The sequence below is a fragment of the Armigeres subalbatus genome, chromosome 2 (genome assembly GCF_024139115.2).
Source record: "Armigeres subalbatus isolate Guangzhou_Male chromosome 2, GZ_Asu_2, whole genome shotgun sequence".
NCBI lineage: Eukaryota > Metazoa > Arthropoda > Insecta > Diptera > Culicidae > Armigeres > Armigeres subalbatus.
This window is the reverse complement of record NC_085140.1, coordinates 234,055,303-234,077,396: the sequence shown is the minus strand read 5'-3', so window position 1 is coordinate 234,077,396 and position 22,094 is coordinate 234,055,303. Positions and strand designations below refer to the sequence as shown.

The window sequence follows — 22,094 nt, the reverse complement described above, 5'->3', positions numbered from 1 at the left end:
TTTCTGGTTTTAGGAATGAGATTTTGAGTAACCTTCAGGGGATCAAGGTTTTTTGAAAGGGTAGGGAAGATGAATTATTCAACTTCTTAACAGTTCATAATGTGCACATTGTCATTATAACTGCAACTTATTTAAAACCGGGACTCTTCATCAAAAGTGATCCAGATTTTTTTTTAACCTTTTGTCTGTGCTCTGGGGTCAATATGACCCCAGGCCACTTTGAGTGGCTGCCATTTTTTTAGTTTTCAACCGATTCTCCTAATTTTTGGTAGTTTGGTAAAACTCGCCGAGATCTGTCCCCTAGGTGCAAATTCGCTTGAAAAATCTTGAAAATTTGCGCTACAGTGTACTTTTATCAAAAAACTTACTTTGTCTGTGCTCTGGGGTCAAATTGACCCCAAATTGAAATTGCTATAACTTTTTTAATGTTTGGCCAATTTAGGATTTTTTGGGCGGTTTCGAAAGATAATTTAATCATCTTTCAGGTCGTTACCAAAGATTGACTATAGGTGGGCGGGTACATCGTGAGGAGGAGTTTTCGTAAAAAAGGGTACAAAAACAGTGATTTTTCATGCTTATTTTACTTATATCTGAAAATCCTAGCCATTTTGAACTGCACCTTTTCAAAAAGGTTATGCAGGAAGGCGTGTCCTTTGACATGAGGCATTGATTAGTTTAGAGCTTGGTCGCTAGGTGGCCGTGTATTTGAATTCGTTATTTTAGACTACTCAAGTAATTCCGATATATGGAATTCTCCTCAGTGTAAATATTCTTATCGCACAAATTTGAAATTTGTAAAGATGACGTCTTTAACAAAGTTCGTCTGGTGGGGAATGGACTGTCATGTGACGGAATAAATAATTAGGAAATTTACAAATAGGCGGCGCTAGTGTACTTGCAATATTCTTGCATATTTGAAATATTGCTTTAGCTTGAGATCCCTCATACCTACAACCAAGTTGTATTCGGCAACATTGTTCAGGATGTCCAGGACTACAAAGCGGTGCTCAATATAATGAGCACTTCTTCCAAGATGCGACGTTAGTGAGCTGTTATATTTGAGTATACTGTTGCATGTGAAATCTGATGTATTTTGGTTTGTAGCATTTTTGGCAAACATGAATGTTGTGGTAGAGTTCATCAAAAGTTTTCTTTGCATTCAACCTGCTCCAGCGATGCTGCAAATACTAGAATGTGTTCACAGAATATGTTTTAGGTCATCCAAGAAAACCCTGGAACTAAGGCCTTTGGGTCTACATGCGTAACCAAAGATTAGCCAATTTGCCGCCTATTTGTAAAATTCCCAATTATTACTTCCGTCACTAGACAGTCCATTCCCATTAGACGACCTTTGATAAAGACGCCATTTTAACAAATTTTAAATTTGTACGATAAGAATATTTACACGGAGGAGAATTCGATATATCGGAATATCTTGAGTAGTCTCAAATAATGAATTAAAATATACCACCACCTAAGTTCTAAACTTATCAACGCCTTATCAAGCACACGCCTTCCTGCATAACCTTTTTTAAAAAGGTGCAGTTCAAAATGGGTAGGATTTTCGGATATAAGTAAAACAATCATGAAAAATCACCGTTTTTGTACCCTTGTTCACTAAAACCCCTCCCCGTGATGTACCCGCCCACCAATAGTCAATGTTTGATTACGACCTGAAAGATGATTAAATTATCTTTCAAAAACAGCCCCAAAAATCCAGAATCGGCCAAACAATAAAAAAGTTATAGCAATTTCAATTTGGGGTCAATTTGACCCCAAAGCACAGACAACGTAAGTTCTTTTCAGCACAGACAGAAGGTTGAAGAAATAATCGTCTTAACAAAGCCTGTGGTGGGGTCGCCATTATCGTTATTAGACATATCAAAGATAAATTATATTCTCCTTTTGAAACCTTGGGAATTTCTTTTGAAACAAATTTTGGGTAATTCTCTTCTATTACTGCCTACTTGCCTTTCCAGTGCAATGGGCAGCAAAGGTATTTGTTGAGAACTAATCTTCAAATTCTAACTGCCTTATTGTTCTTGTCTATGTTTTGTGTTGGACAGGTGGTCCACCTAAGGTGGACTAAAATCTAAACATCGGAAACTATATTGAATCGATGTTAGGTAAACGGTAGATTTCTCAAACAATAAGACCTTTGAAACAACACCTGTTGCCTAGAATGAATATTGATCAAACACAAAACAAAACCCTAAAAGGCACGAACTATCAATACCTAAATCTATAATTTATCTCTCAATTGACATGTATTTAACGAGACTCCATTGGCCCTTGGGTTGTTTTCTTCGGAGTTTGCAACTGGACAACCCCTTTTGCTCTCAGGAAAATAAAAGCCTCGCCCAGCCATCCAACATCACTGTCGCGACGCCCGGAACGATCGAACCAACAAATGACACACCAATTTATGCAAATTGCCATTTTTGCGTTCAAATTCGGTTTGTGGCTGCTTTACTCTCACTGAATCGATCCAATCTCATCGTGCTACCGACGGAGCTGCTGAATCCAAGACACTCGCCGACAATGACAACAGTGGCTAAGTACTGCTCGTATGCCCCCGCAGGCACACCACAATAGGGTTCGCGAATGCGCATTTTGTTTTACGGGCTGGTGCAGTGCTGCAGAGGACAGTCACTGCCAGTTGTCGATCCAGCAAAGACAAACAAATCTCCGCCAGCGATAAATTTACGCGATCGCAAACACGGATGGACAGCTGAACCGACTACCGCTTTTGAGGGGCTGCAGGGCAGTCAGCAGCAGCGATTTCCCGTCGATACCATCAGCTCTGCTGCTGCATTGCCTAGAGAGGACTACTTGGCTGTCGTCGTCGTGGTCATCAATCGCCATGATGGGGTTCCGCTGTCAGGAGCCCCAAGATCGGGTCAGTGTGTCCGATGGCACAAATTGTGACAATGTGACGTGTCTTAGATTATCAGTCGAACGTCGCTGTCCTCCTGTTCGTGAAATTTACAGCCCCCTGGACATTAGAATGGAACAAGAACAGTTAGTTGACCACGATTCGATGCTTCGCTGCAACGGTTAGGCATGCGTCATGCATTAATCTATGGGGACAGGTTTCTGTAGTTGAGACCTATGTATCATGATCCAAAGCATAGCAAAACCTTAATTTGGAACATCAATATTTATTAATGAATTACCTAAATACTTTGAATCAGATCAGATCAAATAGGCCCAAATTAACGTGGAATTATCACTATTGATATTTTAATAAATATGATTTTGTTCAAATCCACGTTTGAAATCAATATTAAATAACCCCTGCAAGTAGAAGCATAAGTACTAGAACACTAGTAACACTGTAGCTGTAGTGAGTATTTTGCCGAAACATTTGTCATATTGTAGTGCATATTTTGTTTTATCGCCCACATTGGTTTGATATTTATAGTACCGGTACTTTGGCTGCTAGGAACTCAATCTTATACTTATGAACAAGGATGTTATCGATCATTTAGTAATCTGCCTTCGATCATTTAGTAGTTTTTCAATAACTCATTCCAGAGGCTAAATTAAAAAAAAGGGTTGTATGGTGGACTTCATGTGCAAAGGTTTATCTACAACTCTGCCTAACAGTTCGTTGTTTGAATTTCATTAATAACGGAGCTATAACGATAGTAGCAGTAACTTAGACTAAATGATTGCATATTTTGTAATCATTTAGTATAAGTATAGCAACTAGCACCGTAACTCCTTTAGCAGTGGAATTCGAACATAGACCTGTTAAGGAGAGTTGTAGAAAAACCTTCGCACTAAAAGTCCACCATACAACACATGTTGAAATTTAGCCTCTGGAATGAGTTATTTAAAAACTACTAAATGATCGAAGGCAGATTACTAAATGATCGATAACATCCTTGCTTATGAATCAACTCCCCTGCATTAGTAACATCAAATATATTATATCACATAAACAGCAGTATTTCATAAATTGTAATTTTTATACTGAATAACATCGTGATTTGAAGCGAATAACAAGTTTCGCTTGTCAAAACCACCTTTTCCAAACAATCTACAATCGAGTAAAGTAGGTCATGTAATTAGAGATGTAGAATTTTAAAATCAGTACGGAGGGATTGATCAAAGTAGCCCGGATTCACATCGAGTTACAGAATTTCTAGTAAGGGGAGTTCACTGTATTTGATAAACAACCCAAAGCCCAAAAATCTAACCGACCCATATTTTACCTCAAACTGCTCCTCATAAATCATTGAGTCATAAAACTAACGAAACTAAAACCACAGTAGGCTGTTCCATTGAACAAGTAGAATACTCCTCGCCTACCCAGACCCACCCAGCCGTTTTCTTCATTACGAATGCCAAGAATGTGGTGGCGGGAATCTCTCACATTATTATTCATGAGAGGTAGTCTCGGTCCATTTCGTGGACCCTTGGAGCTTCGTTCCGTGCCCTTCCTCCGTCGCGGTCTTAAATTTATGTGATGAACTAATTTCACTGAAGACCAATGCGCGTTTTTGACGAGGGAAAACCGAACGACTTGTGCGAGCCCGCCACTGCGAAAGCGACGAACTGTGCTGGCTTACGGTTGTCGTCGGTCGGTATGTATCAAAAGTCCACGGCGACGAGTGCGGTCGGGTTTGTAAATGCATAACTGACATATTTATTTCAAGGCGGACATTTTTCCCACACCTTTTCGTTGAGCACACACCGGACCGTGTCGTCGTAAAGTGTATCATTACATAGGAATTAATTTGAATCTCAATTAGGGTAATGGATATTTAATTGTGTGGTAAAGCTCAGTTGCAGTGATCCGTTTAAAAACAATATTTAATTTATCCGAAGTTATATTTTGTAAAGTGTTAATTCGTCACTGAATTTAGTGACTTGTAAAATGTACTACCTTAAAAATGAAACTGTAATATTAAAGATAATGTAATACTAAGAAATGTATTAAAAAAAAGCATTTTTGAAATCTTGTTTGATAATATTTTCTATGCATTCCATTGCTTTGTACAAAAAGAGTCCCTCATAATTTGACGTACTGTTATGCGATAGGTTAAAATACCGAATTCGTTTTCCATAAGAAGGTCGAAGTAAGTCACACAAATTGGGCGGTTTCTTGTTATTAGAATGGAAAAAACTTTTTGCATTTTTTCGATGGACCGCCAGCTTATTCCGTTCTATTTGATGTCCAGATGTTCTTGACAAAATTCAGCCAAGTCGGTCGACATTTGGACACTGGTAAACTCATTGAAAGTTTATGTGGAAAAATGTATTGAGAAACATAGAAAACAACAACTATGCTGCTGTCGAGACGAGCCAGCCTCGGGCTGAAAGTTCGATAATAAAGACAAAAAAAACTATGCTGCCCGTCATCGCATATTTGTAAAAAGCCTGTCAACCTCTCCGAAAGCTCATTTTATTGCATTTAATCCCAAAACAGTAAAATAGGCTTTACTATCTTGCTTATCTGTGGTAAGCTGGAAATTATTGAGTTTGTGGGGAGGATCGACAAACGACTTACAAAATCAACCAAAATGCAAATATTACAAATATGCGATTCGAGTCGATTTGACCTACTGAAAAATGAAGTAGTCAGTTGATGATAATGCATGGAGACCGAAAAACGTTTACAAAGGAAGTGATCCGTTTTATGTTCTGGAAAAGTGTAGTCTACGCTCATTACATTTGAGAAATATTAGTAAAATTTTCAGATCCAATCAGTTCTGAAATTAGTGGGACAAATGGATGCTAGTTTGATTTGTTTTATCGAAGGTCTTATGGGACGGACCCTCCTTAGCCTAGCGGATACAAAGCAAGACCATGCTTAGGGTGGCTGGGTTCGATTCCCAGGAAATTGTCTCGATTTCCCTCTGTATATGAAGTATCATCGTGTAAGCCTCATGATATACGAATGCAAAAATGGTGGCGTATTCAATCATGGTTTGAACCAGTGACAAGCGTATCATGGTTTGAAGCATTTTGAAATCGAAATTATCATCTCATTGGCATGAATTGAACCTAAAACAGCATGAATGGAATACAAAACGTCCTGCGTCCCCCACCAGTAGCACAATTTCAAATAGCTCGTAAAGGACGCATTTCATGACACAGTAGTGAGATCAATATATCAAAAGAAAGGCATTTTTATCTGTAATCGATTGGCATCGTCGTACAGTTGAGAAACAATTTTAAATAGTTAAAATAGTAACATTTATACAAGGTAAAAATTGATCATGGTTTGAACTAAAATGTATCGTGGTTTGAAATTGTAAATAAGTCATGTTCTACTGCTATCCGCTAGGAGCCTAGCTGGATCATTTTGTTTACATTTACAATATGAAAAAATCGCAATTTTCATATCGATAATTTGGACGATTTTCACACGTTTCGAGTTACCAATCTAATGCGAGCAGATGAACAGTAAAACAAATTTGCTTTTCTATAGCTTTCTTCAGCGTTTCATGCATGTAATGTATTATAATTAGGAGCTGCTGCCAGTAGTTCAAACCATGATACAAATTTAATTCAAAACATTGTAGCTCAAACCATGGTACGATTAAAAGTTATGTAATAATTCAATTTTGCAATGAAACTAAGCATAAATATGTGTTCTCAGAAAAAGATTTCACGTAAGATTTCATGTAAACTAGAGTTCGCAGTTGTAACATGCCTCTATAATGAAATACATGAACCTTGTTTTGACGGCTCATCTGATACCTGCCATTTGGTTCAAACCATGATTGGATACCCTAATTAGCCCTCACAGAAATCCTCACAGTTAATAACTATTTTGACGTTGGACAACGTCTTACCCGAAGGTACTGGGTGTCAAATCCGAATCTAAAATTGGGGACCGTCATGAAGTCATGTAATACTTCGAACGTTAATAGAGCCTAAAAAAACTAACTAACTGATTGCTTGACAGGTCCTTCGTACCCTCTGAGTACGGGGTCAGCCTGTTGAGGATGATCCTCTCTAGCAACATTCCCGTCATGTCTATAAGACAGATTGGTCTATACACCGATGGGTTGCCCGGTGGTTTCCCGGCCTCCGGCAACAACACCAAATTTTGCCTATTCCATACTTCGGGCATCACTCATCAAGGCATCTTTGCATAGCTAGCCTGAACATGTTCGGGTTCGCTATGATTGCTGCCTTGAGAGCGCTGTTCGGAACTCCATCAGGCTCTGGAGCTTGGCCGTTGCCAGGGATTTGGCCAGCACAACGTGTTTCATTGTACGTGTTTGACATTTGGAAACAAACAAACAAAAAATACTGCACTTAATGTTGCAAACACGAAGCAAAATCATTAAGTTGCATATTTTTTACCATGTAACTTCAATGCGTCTTTCAAAATCTAATTGTTTGTTTAAATTAAGTTGCAGATAAGTTGAATGTGTCTTCATGTTTAATTCAGCATCGTTCAACGTTTTGACAACTCACATTTTTTCCTGTGTTGGTGCAATCAAGTAACAGGAAACCCGAGTACAAAACTTCATAATCATATGGTTTTTATGGGGAGTCAACATGCAGTCTCTTCGAAGTGTTGAATGGTGCTGTGGTAGAGTGAAGGGCTATCAATCACAAGATCCATAAATCGAATCCAGTTTTATATTTTTATTTTATTTTTTTCCGATGTAGTATTTTGCTACATTTTTGCAATTTCACTGCAATCGAAGGATGTTTCCGTGCGCTTTTTAGATTGCAATATTTATATTTGATGGCACATACGCAAAGATTGTTCCTTTCCGAATAGTTGCAATACAGTGAAATGTTCAGTAGTGAAACAATGTTTGCTGCTTGGGTCCTCGGCGGTCCGCTGTTTCATCCTCGGTTATCTCTCGGCACGTTGCATCCTTCGTCTAGCCTTGAGGCAGGTAGTTCGAAGGGCCGCAATCTCGGCACTCCACCAGTATACCGAGCGTCTGCCATTTCTCGACAGGGCATTCCTCGGCATGGTGGCGTCGCACGCGCGTAATAGGACAGCTACGCATCCCCGCTTAGACCTTCAGTATTTGCTTCCAGTTCCAGGACCGCGGTGAAAACTTGCTGTAGAAGTGATTCGTCCTCACCCCACGGATCTGACGGGGATCCCCGAACCTCAAATGTTGCACGCCATAGTTGATCGTAAAGCAAATCGCTGGATGATCACTATGGGTGTAACCCTCATCCACTTTCCAGTTCAAGTCTGGTGCCAGGCCAGGACTGACAAACGTTACGTCAATCGATGACTAGCACTGCGCCGAGCTTCGCTAGCGCCTCTAGTAGCGCTTGACCCCTTCGATTGGTCCAGCGGCTGCCCCACCCAAACGTTAAAATCTCCTGCTATGACGACCGGCCTACGAGACACTAGGTCGGACGATAGCCTATCGATCATCTGGTTCAACTGTTCTAATGGCCACCTTGATGGGGCATAGCAGCTACAATAAAATACACTTGCAGTTGTAGGACTTGTGTCCCTACTCTAAGCACCGATAACACCTGTCCACTGAAGGCGGTTGGAGTTTGCTCACTGCCATATACTGGACACACTGACCAGCAGATCTTCAACTTTCTTCGCTCCATTACCTTTTTGGCTTCCGCTAAGGTAGGCTACCTGCGTGCCAAAGGAACCGCCTCTTAGGCGTACAGAGGTCTGGTCTCTGACGGCAGAGACAACGTCGTCCGTGTGCGTGACCTCCTCCAGTGGCTTGCACTGGAGGGTCACTTCCGCCCCCAACGACCTCACCTTGGCGCCGTCACCTAAGACCTCTTGGGCCAGCTTCCTGTAGCTAGTCCCAATAGCCTGCGCTCCGCGTTTTAAAACCAAGATCATTTCACCGGTCTTGATGCGTCTGACGCTTCGCAGACTCAGCGCCGAAAGCCACCCGCATCGATTTAATGACTTCAGCGAACTTTTCCGTATCAGTTTTCACAAACCTCTACCCTCAGCTTTCTTTGCGGGTCGATATGCGTTCGACTTCTGCTTTGCCCTACTGACCAGCTGCCAGGGATTTTCGGTCACTTGTGCCGATGGCACAGGTCGGCTGGTACCCCCTTGCGGCCCGGCGACTTACGTCTGGTTGGTGCCATTCACCTTTTTTTTGCTTTATATATATATATATATATATATATATATATATATATATATATATATATATATATATATATATATATATATATATATATATATATATATATATATATATATATATATATATATATATATATATATATATATATATATATATATATATATATATATATATATATATATATATCAGGTTTCCCATAAAACTTAGGATTGGCTAACTCGTGTTCAACTGCTATTGACACGAAACCCTCCTCCACTTCAGTCATCCAAGATCTCATTCGAATATTATTGCTACTTCCGTCGACTTCGTCCCACATACCCGACGTTGTTCTTCGCTGCGTCGTTAATAGCTACTTTAACTATATCCCAACAGTTCTCAAGAGGGGACCCATCGAGCTCACCCTCTTCCGGCAACGCTGCCTCGAGATGCTGTGCGTATGCAGTGGCGACATCAGGTTGCTTCAGTCACTCTAGGTCGTACCGCGGCGGTCGTCGGTACCGAACATTGTTGATGACGGATAGTTTTGGGCGCAGTTTAACCATCACCCGATAGTGGTCAGAGTCGATGTTAGCGCCACGATATGTCCTGACGTCGATAATGTCGGAGAAGTGCCGTCCATCAATCAGAACGTGGTCGATTTGTGATTCTGTCTGCAGTGGTGATCTTCAGGTGTACCAATACGGAAGGCTGTATTGGAAGTACACACTTAGTTCAGCTCGGCATTTTTTTATTCTTTTGCCGAGATCCGCACAGCCGAGCGCTCGGTTCGTGACTTTTTGCTGATATCTCAGCTGAAAAAGCAATTTGTTTACTGCGGCACTCAAAGGAGCCGCCGTATTCATACGTCCATTCAGCCGATATTTCAGTTAACGAACTTTAACCGAGATTTGCACAGCCGAGATCGGTGGAAATTTTTAAGTGTGTAGGTGCTGCGAATGGCCATATTCTTGGAAGCAGCGAAATCAATTAGTCATAGGCCATTTTCATTCGTCAGCCGGTGTGCGCTGAACTTCCCAATATTCGGTCTAAACTCCTCCTCTTGGCCAACCTGAGCGTTCAAATCTCCTATGATGATTTTGACGTCGTGGCTTGGGCAGCTATCGTACTCACGTTCCAGCTGCGCGTAGAATGCGTTCTTATCATCATCAGTGCTTCCGAAGTGTGGGCTATGGACGTTGATTATGCTGAAGTTGACGAACCGGCCTTTGATCCTCAACCTGCACATTCTCTCGTTGATCGGCCACCACCCGATCACGCGCCTTTGCATGTCGCCCATCACTATGAAAGCTGTTCCCAGCTCGTGTGTGTTGCCGCAGCTCTGGTAGATGGTATGATCACCTCTAAACGGTCGCACCATTGATCCCTTCCAACAAACCTCCTGCAGCGCTACGATGCCGAATCCACGGTCCTTGAGCACATCGGCGAGTATGCGTGTGCTCCCGATGAAGTTGAGAGATTCGCAGCTCCACGAACCGAGTTTCCAATCGCTAGTCCCTTTTCGTCGCAATGGTCTTCGCCGATGGTTCCGGTCCGTACTCTCTTGTTTATTGTTCGTTGCGTGAGTTTTTTTTTGGCTGGCTTGCAGGGCCTGACACCAAACCCCCTAAATTTCCGGTGGACCATGGTGCACAGTTTCACTTAGAGTGCCTTGCTGGCACTCGGACGATGATCAGCCGCCCCTAACATGGAGAACAGACGCTGTTGTGAGCCGATCCTGACATGGAGAACTGACGCTCTATAAGATTTGCACCTCCGGAGAGGAGCAAACCCCCCCTTCCCTGTCAGCATACGACCATAGTTCTCACCGGGGTTGGTTACCCGATCTTCCCTAAGGTTGCTCGTATCCCGGCCAGCACCGCGGGGAGGTAGGGATAGGAGATTTTTTTTACATTTCCCCGTTAAATTCACCAACTTTTTTAGATACAAACCTTGCGGATCCCAAAACGAATCGATTAGGGAAAAAATCTTGTAAATCGGTCAACCCGTTCGCGAATTAAATCGTCAGGAAAGAAAACTCAACTCATTTTTACTATATAGAATTACTGAGATAAAGTCTTCTGATGCCATTCACTGCCAGCGTAATTAGCTTATATGCTGTTGCTAATGCTAATATCAAAATAGGTTTGATACGTTATCTGCATATTGCATTCTGCCTACATACTTTAGAAGAAGTAAGACCAAAAGATATAAATAAACATTAAACGGATTCCCATCGACAACGCATACAAAAATAGCCCACGGGGATAGTTAAGGTGTTTCCACATGGTTCCCTTACCTTCCCCTTCCATGTATCAGAAAATGTATACCCCATCAGCAACCTAATCCCGGTACGCTGCCCATCATCAGTGGTGCGGCTCTAAGGCGTATTGCAAGTTTAATTAACATAACACAAACTCTCTCGGCTTGTTGGCTATGCACACCGCGGGGTCATGTAATTCATTCATTCGGAATGCAACAGCCTGATCGCCCATCAGCACCCCCACGATATCAGATTTTTTGCCTGTTAGTAAGACGACGAAGCGCTTAAAAAAAGGTGCCACCGATTAATCCAAGAGGCGCTTTATAAACAAAACAATGGCGCCATAAAAAGCAGCATCATGTTACTTTTTTCGAATGGCGTTCTTCAACGCTGCTCGTCATTTGAAAAGGTAAAAAACATAGCAACCTTGCTCACCAATTACACAAAACAAAGTAGGGTCTCTGGTGTTTAGAGAAAGAATTTCTCACACCCAAATGGAGCTTTTCCATCAGAGGAGACCTACTTTAGGATTCGACGATTGCCACACCGGATCTCATTATCGTGTGCATGATTCATGCGCCCTAGAGGGCTCGGCTTTTTGCCACTTAGTCTCACCTTTAAATAAAAATGGTTGAGGCCCGTTTCTGAGTGGCCGACTAGCCAAGCCACACCATCAAGTGCCGAGGAAAACATGCTGCCAAGATCAGTTTAGCGAAACATGTGAATTATAATCTCCCGCCCGTAAATTATTGGTATCGATTGGGCCTTTTTTCTCGCATATTAATCCGGTGGTGCTGGCGCAATCTTTTCCGCTCGTCATGTTGGTAGGGCTGCTTTGCTAATTAAAGGTTGTCTACCCTTCTGCGGTGGCCGTTGTGGGACCCAGCCTGCACAGCGAGCGGCAGCGTTGCATTCGATGGGACTGGTTTGTCATCGTCCTCGTTGGTTAATGTCGTTTGTCGGCCATAGGATTGCGGTGGGCCCATACAAGTTGCCCGCCTGCTCCCCTCGGTGCCATAAGCTGATTAATAGAGGCCCGTTAATGTATGTATTGGTGACATTTAAGGGAAAGAGAAACTGAAATATTACTTTCCATAAGCCAAGTATGTTCGGCGTAATTAAAACATCAATCGGTAGCGCTCGTTTTGGCGGCGATCGGCGGAGTCAGTGCTTAAAGGCGCTTTGCGAAACAAGGTTGTTGTATCAGCCAATAGGCAACGCAAATGGAGGGGGCAGAATTATATATTACTTATAAACTTAAATTAAATATTTAGTGAAACTGTCACATCCAATACATAGCATTCAAACTAAGTAATTGAATTATAGTACAAGAAATTCCTGGATAAGAGTTCACCGTTCTTCGGAAATTACTAGCACAAATCAGTGTTTTATTTATTCGAAGCAAAAAACACATTGGTTGGAGAATTAAACAGGATTCGAATTTTGTGTATACTCCAACATAACAAAATAATTTGCTATGAACTTGGACCAATCCTTGAATCACCTCACGTTTGCAGAAAATTGCTCGATGCGTCTACGTTTTCCTTTGCAGCATAATCCTAAGATTACTCGACTTTTACAAAATCAATCACGACTGCAGTTGTTCGCTCGCATAATAAGTACCAATCCGACAACAATGAGCCTGCAACATTGAACTCCTTTAGTTCTTCCCTCAAGCAACTTTGTATAACTGGGTGCCGTTCTGACCCCTTACTATCTGATTAACAGCAATTTTACTGCCCCAATTGCATTCACAAATAATTTTCCCTCGCAATAAACTCACGCATCAACGCAAATTATGCCCCTCCTTTCTAAAGCCCGTGCACCAGTTGGAGCCTCTACACATAACTCCAACTCATACAGAATTCTGTCTCGAACGGCTCAACACTCGCAATCCCTAGGTTCGGCCATTCTCGAAGCCTATAATTTGAGATATCTTTATCTGATCATCAGCCGCCAATACGCAAAAGCATGCGTTCTCTCCTGCGCAAAGGGACTTTGTTTCTAGGTCACCCGCGTGAAAGGTTATAAGCCTGTCCGATTCCGATGCGTTTGGGTGCTTCGAGAGCGATTAATCAATTAAAAGTAATTGCCAGTGACAGAACTCACCTTCTCCTCCGCCTTCGACACAGTTTCGGCTGAAATAGTTGCAGGTAGAGAAGGGACAGCGAAAACAGATACACTGTGAAGCCACACTTGCCTCGATCGGATTGCCGCCTTAAAATAGGCCCGCGTCATGTTTGGGGAAAATAAAATATCAAATAACTATAAAACGCTTAATTTAGTATGAATTCATCCGAGAGACAAGCAAATTAAAACGAAATAAACCATAAAAGGGGATCTTAAGTCCAAGCACCAGCCAGCACTTGGTGCAGCACGCGTCCGCCGCTCGATCGATTGAAACCGCATGGAAGGTGAGGAATGGAGGGCGATACTTGAGAAACCGTTACCTTTTGGCGAACTTTCGGTAATAATGTCCCCAAAAAAGGGGGATTTGACTGCTCATCCATTGCAACAGCAACAACACCGCGGCGTTGTTCCACTTCTCGGAGAATCTCACCTTTCATCCTTGAGTCCCTGCTTTGCGGAGTATTTTTAACGTTAAATATTTCACCCCACCCATTGACTACACTCTGTTATTTTGTCAAAGCAGGGGCTCTCAAACCCAAGTTCGGTATATGAAAGACTAAATTGATTTTCTTTATTTTCATATTACAAAATCTGGAGACTTAGTTGATATGCATTGCAACAACGAAAAATCATAATCAATTCTTATAGAATTTTTAACTATTTATTTTTGCTTAGCATAATACTGTTTTACACTAAACAGACTGTATGTTAATTTTTGAATAAATTTGATAATAATTGTATAACATCTATATAATAAAAATGAAATGGTCTGTGTTCGTATCCGCATAACTCGAAAGCGGCTGGATGGATTTTCTCCATTCCTTCAGCAAATATGACCATTATCGTTTCCGACGGGTTTATATGATATTTTCTTATGCGAAAATCACGAGTAAGGTTGAGTAAATCGTGAAAAACTAAAATTAAGAATCGTATGGAAACTTCGCATGGGTAGTTCAAAACGCGCATTTTCGCCTACTTTGCAGGACAACGTCTGCCGGGTCGACTAGTATTTAATAAAAATGTTTTGCATTCCAACACGTAAAAAAATAACCTTATATGTTATGGCAAAAAACCATTCGAAAATACTTATACTCTTCATTATACCATCTAATGAATGATCCCATATCAAAAAGCTAATAACATTTATAAGTTAATGAAAAGTATAAGTTTCGGAATGTATGTGACTAATGCGATGTATAAGTTTTTTCTTATACATATCATTCAGCGCCTGCTTCGGCAAAAAAAGTATTAGAAATCTTAATAATATATAACATTTAAATTTACGTAAATGGTTTGTAAATGCTGATTTAAAAATATTCGACGGAAATTCCGCTCATGTTTACTATTACCGTAATTACGATTCCGTACAGCCCAAACATCAAATAGGGAAGAATGGTGTAAAATGCAATTGTGGAGCTAAATGGCTCAATACATAAAACTTGCTACTCGTGAGGTGTAGACGTCTTTTCGATACGGTCCGCAATTTAAATTGTATATATTTTTGCCTTTCTCGTACACCACGGTGAGCTATATATTCGCTTCCAATACGATTTTGTTATAGAAGGTCCGGAGACCCACAGTGTTATATGCCAATCGACTCAGCTCGACGAATCGAGATGATGTCTGTCTGTGTGTATGTGTGTGCGTGTGTGTATGTATGTGTGCAAAATAAAACTCACTCATCTTTTAGGCACTTATCTTGATCCGATTTGTTTGTAAGTTGCATTCGACGGGGAATCCTGTCCCATTGTTTCCTATTGAAAGTTGGCCAGATCGGACTATAGGATCAATACGATTTATATATATAAAAAAACATGCTAAGAAATTATCACTCATTTTTTTAGTATATTTAATGTATGAGAAAGACACAAACACCGTTAGGTGGATCAATCAGGGCTTTTACTTTGAAGACGCAATAGCGTTGTGCGCTTCTCGTGCTTCGCTAGTAACTTTAGTTTAAGTTTACTTACTTCGTCGCGCGCGAGTCATCTGTTTCGTGTGAATTTTTTTTCCATCTACAATTATTCATCATACCATGTGGTTGAACTCTGATACGCTTATTACAGTACTCGCATTTCCACAAATAACGGTCGTCGTTTATGTTGCAAGATTTAACACCACATGGTACTTACTTGATACTTGATGGGCTACAGCTCTTCGATGAACCTACGCCGAATGGAGTATCCTTCTTCACTGAAATTAATCCTGTTTTATTCGCTTCCAGTCGCCCTGAACATTGAGCGCTCTCAGGTCAACTTCAACTGCAAAAAGCCATCGTGTACGCAGCCTTCCACGAAGCCTGCATCATCTTCTGGGTTCTCTACTAAATATTATCTTCGCGCGACGTTCTTCAGGCTTACGAACAACGTGTCCAGCCCACCGTAGTCTGCTGTGTTGTATAGGCTTAATAATATCAAGCCCTTTATACACCTGGTACAACTCGTGATTCGGCTGACTACCGCCAGAAGCTCTACGAACGGATAAGTGCAATCAACTTTAGCGACAACATCAACGATCTATGGGAGTCGATCCATGGAGCGGTGAGCACAACAGTACGAGAAGTGGTAGGCACTGCACAGAGGAGGGGTTGGTTCGATGTGGAGTGTCAGAGAGTGACAGACGAGAAGAACGTTGCCAGAAGCCGGATGTTGGTGTCGGGTACCCGATCGAATAGCGATCGGTACAAGGAAGCAAGAGCAGCCGAAAAACGAACCCACCGCAGGAAGAGAAAAGAGTACGAAGAACAAGTTATTAGTGAGGCGCAGGAAAAAAATGGAGCAGAACGATATGCGGAGGTTTTATGAGTCAGTCAATGGCATGCGGAGAAAGACAGCGCCATCTCCCGTCATGTGCAACGACCAACAAGGGAATTTGCTGACAGATAAAACTGAAGTGGCTGCCAGGTGGAAGCAACACTTCGAGACTTTGTTGAATGGAGGAAGTGACGGTGCATCGGTGAACAGAATAAATATTAGCGACGATGGACAAGCTGTGGAGTCACCTACCCTAGATGAGGTTAAAAAAAACTGTTAAAGAGCTGAAAAACAATAAGGCTGCGGGGAAGGACCAGCTCCCGGCTGAACTTCTCAAACATGGCAGTGAGCAGCTTTATGAAGTTCTGCACCATATTATGTCGGCCTCATTTACCCTCTCTTTAAGATAGGCCACAGACTGGAGTGTGCCACGTATCGAGGAATGACCCTCCTTAATTCGGCGTACAAAATTATGTCCCGTATTCTGTTCAACAGATTGAGACCGCTTGAAGAGTCCTTCGTCGGTGAATACCAAGCAGGTTTTCGTGAGGGCCGATCAACGACGGATCAAATGTTTACCCTGAGACAAATCCTTGATAACTTCCGGGAGTACAACTTGCAGACACATCATCTATTTATTGATTTCAAGGCGGCGTACGATTCAGTGAAACGGAATTAATTATGGCAAATTATGCTTGAACATGGTTTTCTGGCGAAACTGATACGGCTGATTCGTATAACGTTGGACGGATCGAAATCAAGTGTAAGGGTTGCAGATGAAATATCGACGTCATTTGTTACCTTAGATGGATTAAAGCAGGGTGATGCACTCTCGAATCTACTGTGCCCCCCCCCCCCCCCTATATTTTTTGTTCTTTTAAGTAATGTATGTAGTTTCAAAGTTTGAACCTGTAAATTGTTGTCAATAACGTCAATTCCTGGTTATTATTATGCAAATCAGACTACCAGCTTTATAGAAGCAATGAACTAAAGAGGAAGATGATTGATTGTCTTTATTTAAAAAACTTGCAGCCCTAGGCAAGAGGAAAATTTTCGCTGCGGTTACTGGCAAAATCCGGCCCCGTTCAAAAATGTTCTCAAGAAATACCGCAACCGAAACATATTTTTTATTTAGATATCGGCATAAATCGTGTGATGCTAATATAAAAAACTCGGTGGTGCCAAACTCGGGTGAAAGGATAAAAACACAGAGATGTCAGCTAATGCATCAAATGTGATACTAATCTTCCCGCATATTTGTACCATCTAAACTTTGAAAAATTTTCCCTTGTTCGTACTATCCCATTTAATTCCACCACTTGATTGTACCTTGACATATACGTATTTCAACCTCAACAGTAAGGCTGTCTTCAGTATCTCGTACTTGACTCGAAATCGAGTCGAAATAGTATGAACTCGTCTTATGACAAGTAAAGATTTTCCACTAAATGATGATGATGAAGATGATGATGATATTATCATCTATTGTAGCAAGGCACCTGCCGGTAGCACTGGCCATATCTGACAAACGATTTGATCATGATTATGCTATTGTTTGTATTTCATCAGACTCCTGTATGAAGGGCCAAAAATGGGTGGGGTGGTTGCATAAGAAAAGACGCTTATGCGAATCCACGGGATGAATAGAGAATCTCCTTCCAGAAGAAAGTTCGTACATACAATATTATAATCTAGCCCTCGTTTCCCAGATTGACCCAATAGATGGGGAGAAGAGCCCGCCCTTTATCCACGAGATGTTAACAATAGGAAGTTGGCGATTCCACTCTTCCTATGCAAATCGCTTCAATCGGGTGCCCTGTTGTTTTTTTATGGTATATAATCATATAGTTTCAATGTAATTTGGTAAACATGTATAATGGAATTCTCTCAGTTTCAATTCCATGTCCTGGATTAGAAAGGACCTTTCTTCAACGCCAGCTAATTTCAGATTTATGACTTCAGGGATAGAATACCAATAGCTCTTCAAGAAATGTTCTGGTTAAGTGAAGACTTTCCACTAAAAAGCTCAAAATAATGTTCGTTATCAAATTTTTCCCATCATTTTTATTAAATTATAAAATTTTTCACCATCATTTTCCCTTGTTAATTAATGTTATTCCTTCACGTGGGCGTTTCGTATCGCGTCGCATAACGCGTCTCTTCTGAGAGCTACCTAATATTGGGACTATTTTGTAAACAATTGAATTGTTGACAGATGACATTCGTATTAACTCCTCCTTGCATTCAGTGTCCATTGCGAATTGTGTATTCCTATAGGAATATACTTTGTATAAAGTATACTTTGTTACGCTCGGTAAGATAAGCAAGATGGATATCCGGAAGTTTTTCAGCAGTAAGTTTTTCCAAACTTTTTATTATTAATTATACAGCAGAACTCTATAGCATATGTTGATACAGTTGCTGCTACTTCTAAACGAAAACCACAAGACATTTCCGAAAAAGCAAGCGGCTCAACGATTTCCGAATCGCAGGACGATAATCAAATATTGGAAACACATCCGGTTGGCGCTTCTGGATCTGATGAAGCGGGTAAGTTTTGTTTTACCTTCTATTATGTTTTTCATCAGACTCGGGACACAACCTGCGCAATTATATTATGGATTCATTACTATGAACGTGCCTCATTTTTGTTTCAAGATTATGAGCAAAACAATAATATTTGATTAAAATTAGATCATTCGGATCGTCGTTAAGCTAACTGGGCAAACATGTAGGTATTTTTCTGTGCGCTCAATGCTACAAGTAAGAGAAAAAATCAAGCAACAAGATAAGCAAGTGTTGGAACCATTAAATCTTATAAGTAGAGGTGTGCTGTGCAGCGTAGGCAGCGGCGTTTATCGTATTTTTTTCAGCGGCGGTTTTTCCGGGTAAAATATAATAAAAATAATAAAAATAAAATATAACATTCATTCGAATTTCTCTCATTTCTCGCTAAAACTGAAATGTTCCCTTCTACAGGTTCCCCGGGGCCACCCCAGCGTCTCCAGGATTGGTCTATTTGAATGATTTCTCATTCTTGACACATCAGAAGCTTTCTTGAATAAAATCGTAACGGAAAATTTACCAAGATGCATGATTCGAATAAATTTGCGGCCTGGCGCCTTTGAAAACTAGCGATTGGAACCAATTATAAAGAAATGGCCATATCTCACTTGGTTCTGGTCCGATTCCAAAGATCAATATATGGTTCGAATCAGCATGAGCACTACTTCTTCTGTAGTTACTAATATTGCTCCGTTTTAGACCACAACTTACTCTAATTTCCACCACAAATTTACGGTTCCGAACCTTTGAACCTTTGAAAACCCCGGAATATCTCCGGAATCGGATGGCCGTAGTCGGTTCCATGAACATACATGGACTACATTAAATTTCTAGTTCAGGCATCCCTGAATTGTGGAAATCAGATAATATTCGACAAAGTTATAACAAATCTAATTGTACCGACATTTTTCCTATCCCAGTTATTTTGAGTATCCCCTGTACATCGAGTCGGTCTAAACCTGAGATGTCCAAACAGTTCGGAAAACGGTTACCATTTTTGTATTTGTATTTCATAAGACTCAAATTGCTTTTCATGCCCAGGAAAATCGGAAAATTTCCAAGGTGGAACAGACATTCGAACACAGGCTCCTTCAACATAACCTTGTAATATTTTATAGCCTATTTCGAGCTTAATGACATGATGAAGAGCATCTTGCTGCCAAAGTTCACTCATCATCATCTCATAAATAAATCAAAACTTAAAACAGCAGACTCCAATGATTTCTATTACGGAATATATAACTGAAGTGATACTTTTTCAATGTAGGTCCGTCGAAACGAAATTGCGTTGCTGTTTCTGCGAGTGAAAATATGAACACAGCTTCAGCTTCGGAATTAATTTCACTTGAGAATGTTCCAGGAGAAGAATCTCAATCTCAAGCAAATGATGTGGGAGTATGGATTGAAAAAGCTTCTAAAATGTCATCATCAGAAAAAAATAATCTTTTGAAGCGTCATTGGGTGCCTCCGGCCAGTTACAACTTTTCCAAGGATGTTGAAAATCACCAGCGGAGATTTTTGATTGGTTGGCTTGAAACATGGTTGGTTGGTTGGTTGGTTTATTCAAAGGAGAAAAAGGGTGCATTATGTCTTTATTATGTGGGTTTTCCACCAAATATGGTTCAAGGTGTTTTAGGAGCCTTTATTGTTCGCCCATTCACCAAATACAAAAATATGCATGAATATTGCAAGAATCACATGCAATCGCAATGGCACAAAACAGCTATTATGGCCGCAAAGAACATAATGGAAAATGTTCCAGTAAATCTGCAAATGGTTACAGCATTTGCTGCTTGTTTAGGCAAACAGGATAATTATAAAATCCATAATTTCTACCGTTTTATTTTGTGGAACCCATGACTTACCGTTCCGAGGAAAAGAAAATCAAACTGGAGTTTTCGAAGATTTAATTAATTTCAAAGCAGAATCAGGAGATACAGCTCTGTATGATCACGTTTCACAAGGCAAGAAAAATGCCACTTATCTATCGCCACAAATTCAAAATCTAATTATCTCTATTTGTGGTGATATCGTGCTTGCTGAACTTTTGAATGACGCTCGAAACGCTGCAGCATACAGTATTCTGGCAGACGAATCTTGTGGCACTTCAGGCAAAGAGCAACTGTCGATTGGAGTTCGCTTTTTCGACAGCAGAAAAAAAGAAATTCGTGAGGAATTCTTGGGATTTGTCGAACTTGACCTCATGGATGCTAATGCAATTGCTACAAGCATCACCAATTTTCTTCAAAAAACTGGTCTGGATCCGGATAAATGTGTTGGTCAAGGATATGATGGGTGTTCTACAATGGCAATGGCAGAAGATAATGGAGTACAAAAAAGATTACGCGAAGTTTATCCGAAAACTGTCTTTGTGCACTGTGCCAGTCATCGATTGAACCTAGTCGTTAATGACCTGAATCTAGTCCCGCAAAACCGGAATGCAGTGAGTACGGTCAAGGACATAATAAACTTTTTTAAAGAATCTACCATTCGTCGGAAATACATACCCAATATTCCAAGCCTTTGCGAAACACGTTGGTCTCAGAAATATAAAAGCATTTCGGTTTTCAATGCAAATGTCGATAACATCATTGAAGCATTGGAAAACATTTGCAATTTATTTGCCTTTTTTTCAAGGAATCTACACTGCATTTTCGGAAGAATGCATTTTATCCAGAATTTTTCATAGATTCTGGAGTAAATAAAATTCAAGTGCAGGACATTTTCGACGCTCTAATGAACTTGGATGCTTCAAAGGGACTTGGCACGGACACGATTCCACCAGGATTTATGAAAATCTTAGCAAAAGAACTCACTACTCCACTATTTTTGCTTTTTAATAAGTCTCTGGAATCTGTAGGGTCGGTGTACCAGTAATAGTGGTATTAGTGACAGGTCTAGATTGTTTAATCTTCTTATATATAAAAATGAAATGGTCTGTGTTCGTATCCGCATAACTCGAAAACGGCTGGATGGATTTTTTCCATTTCTTCAGCAGAAACATTCGTTATAGTTTCCGACGGGTTTATATAATATTTCCTAATGCGAAAATAACGAGTAAAGTTGAGCAAATCGTGAAAAACTAAAATTGTGATTTCTATGCGAACTTTGCATGGGCAGTTCGGAACGCACATTCTCGCCTACTATGCAGGACAACGTCTGCCGGGTCGACTAGTTCTTACTAAATGATAGGAATACATTTCCAGTGATGTTAATATATTGGCAGAAAGCTGTTCTTTTCTACTTCTCGAGAAAAATGGCGTTGACTCTTTAAAATATTATTTACTTTTCGAAATCGCCTCCTCCACTATATGGGACATGGACAAGTAATAGTGG

The 22,094-nt window shown here is 40.7% G+C and overlaps 1 protein-coding gene across 5 annotated transcripts in view; it reads left to right on the top strand.

Moving 5' to 3' along the window:
- Nucleotides 1–22,094, top strand: part of LOC134211903 (protein outspread) — a 760,849-nt gene that overhangs the window by 564,835 nt on the left and 173,920 nt on the right. The gene's annotated exons all lie outside the window — the stretch shown is intronic.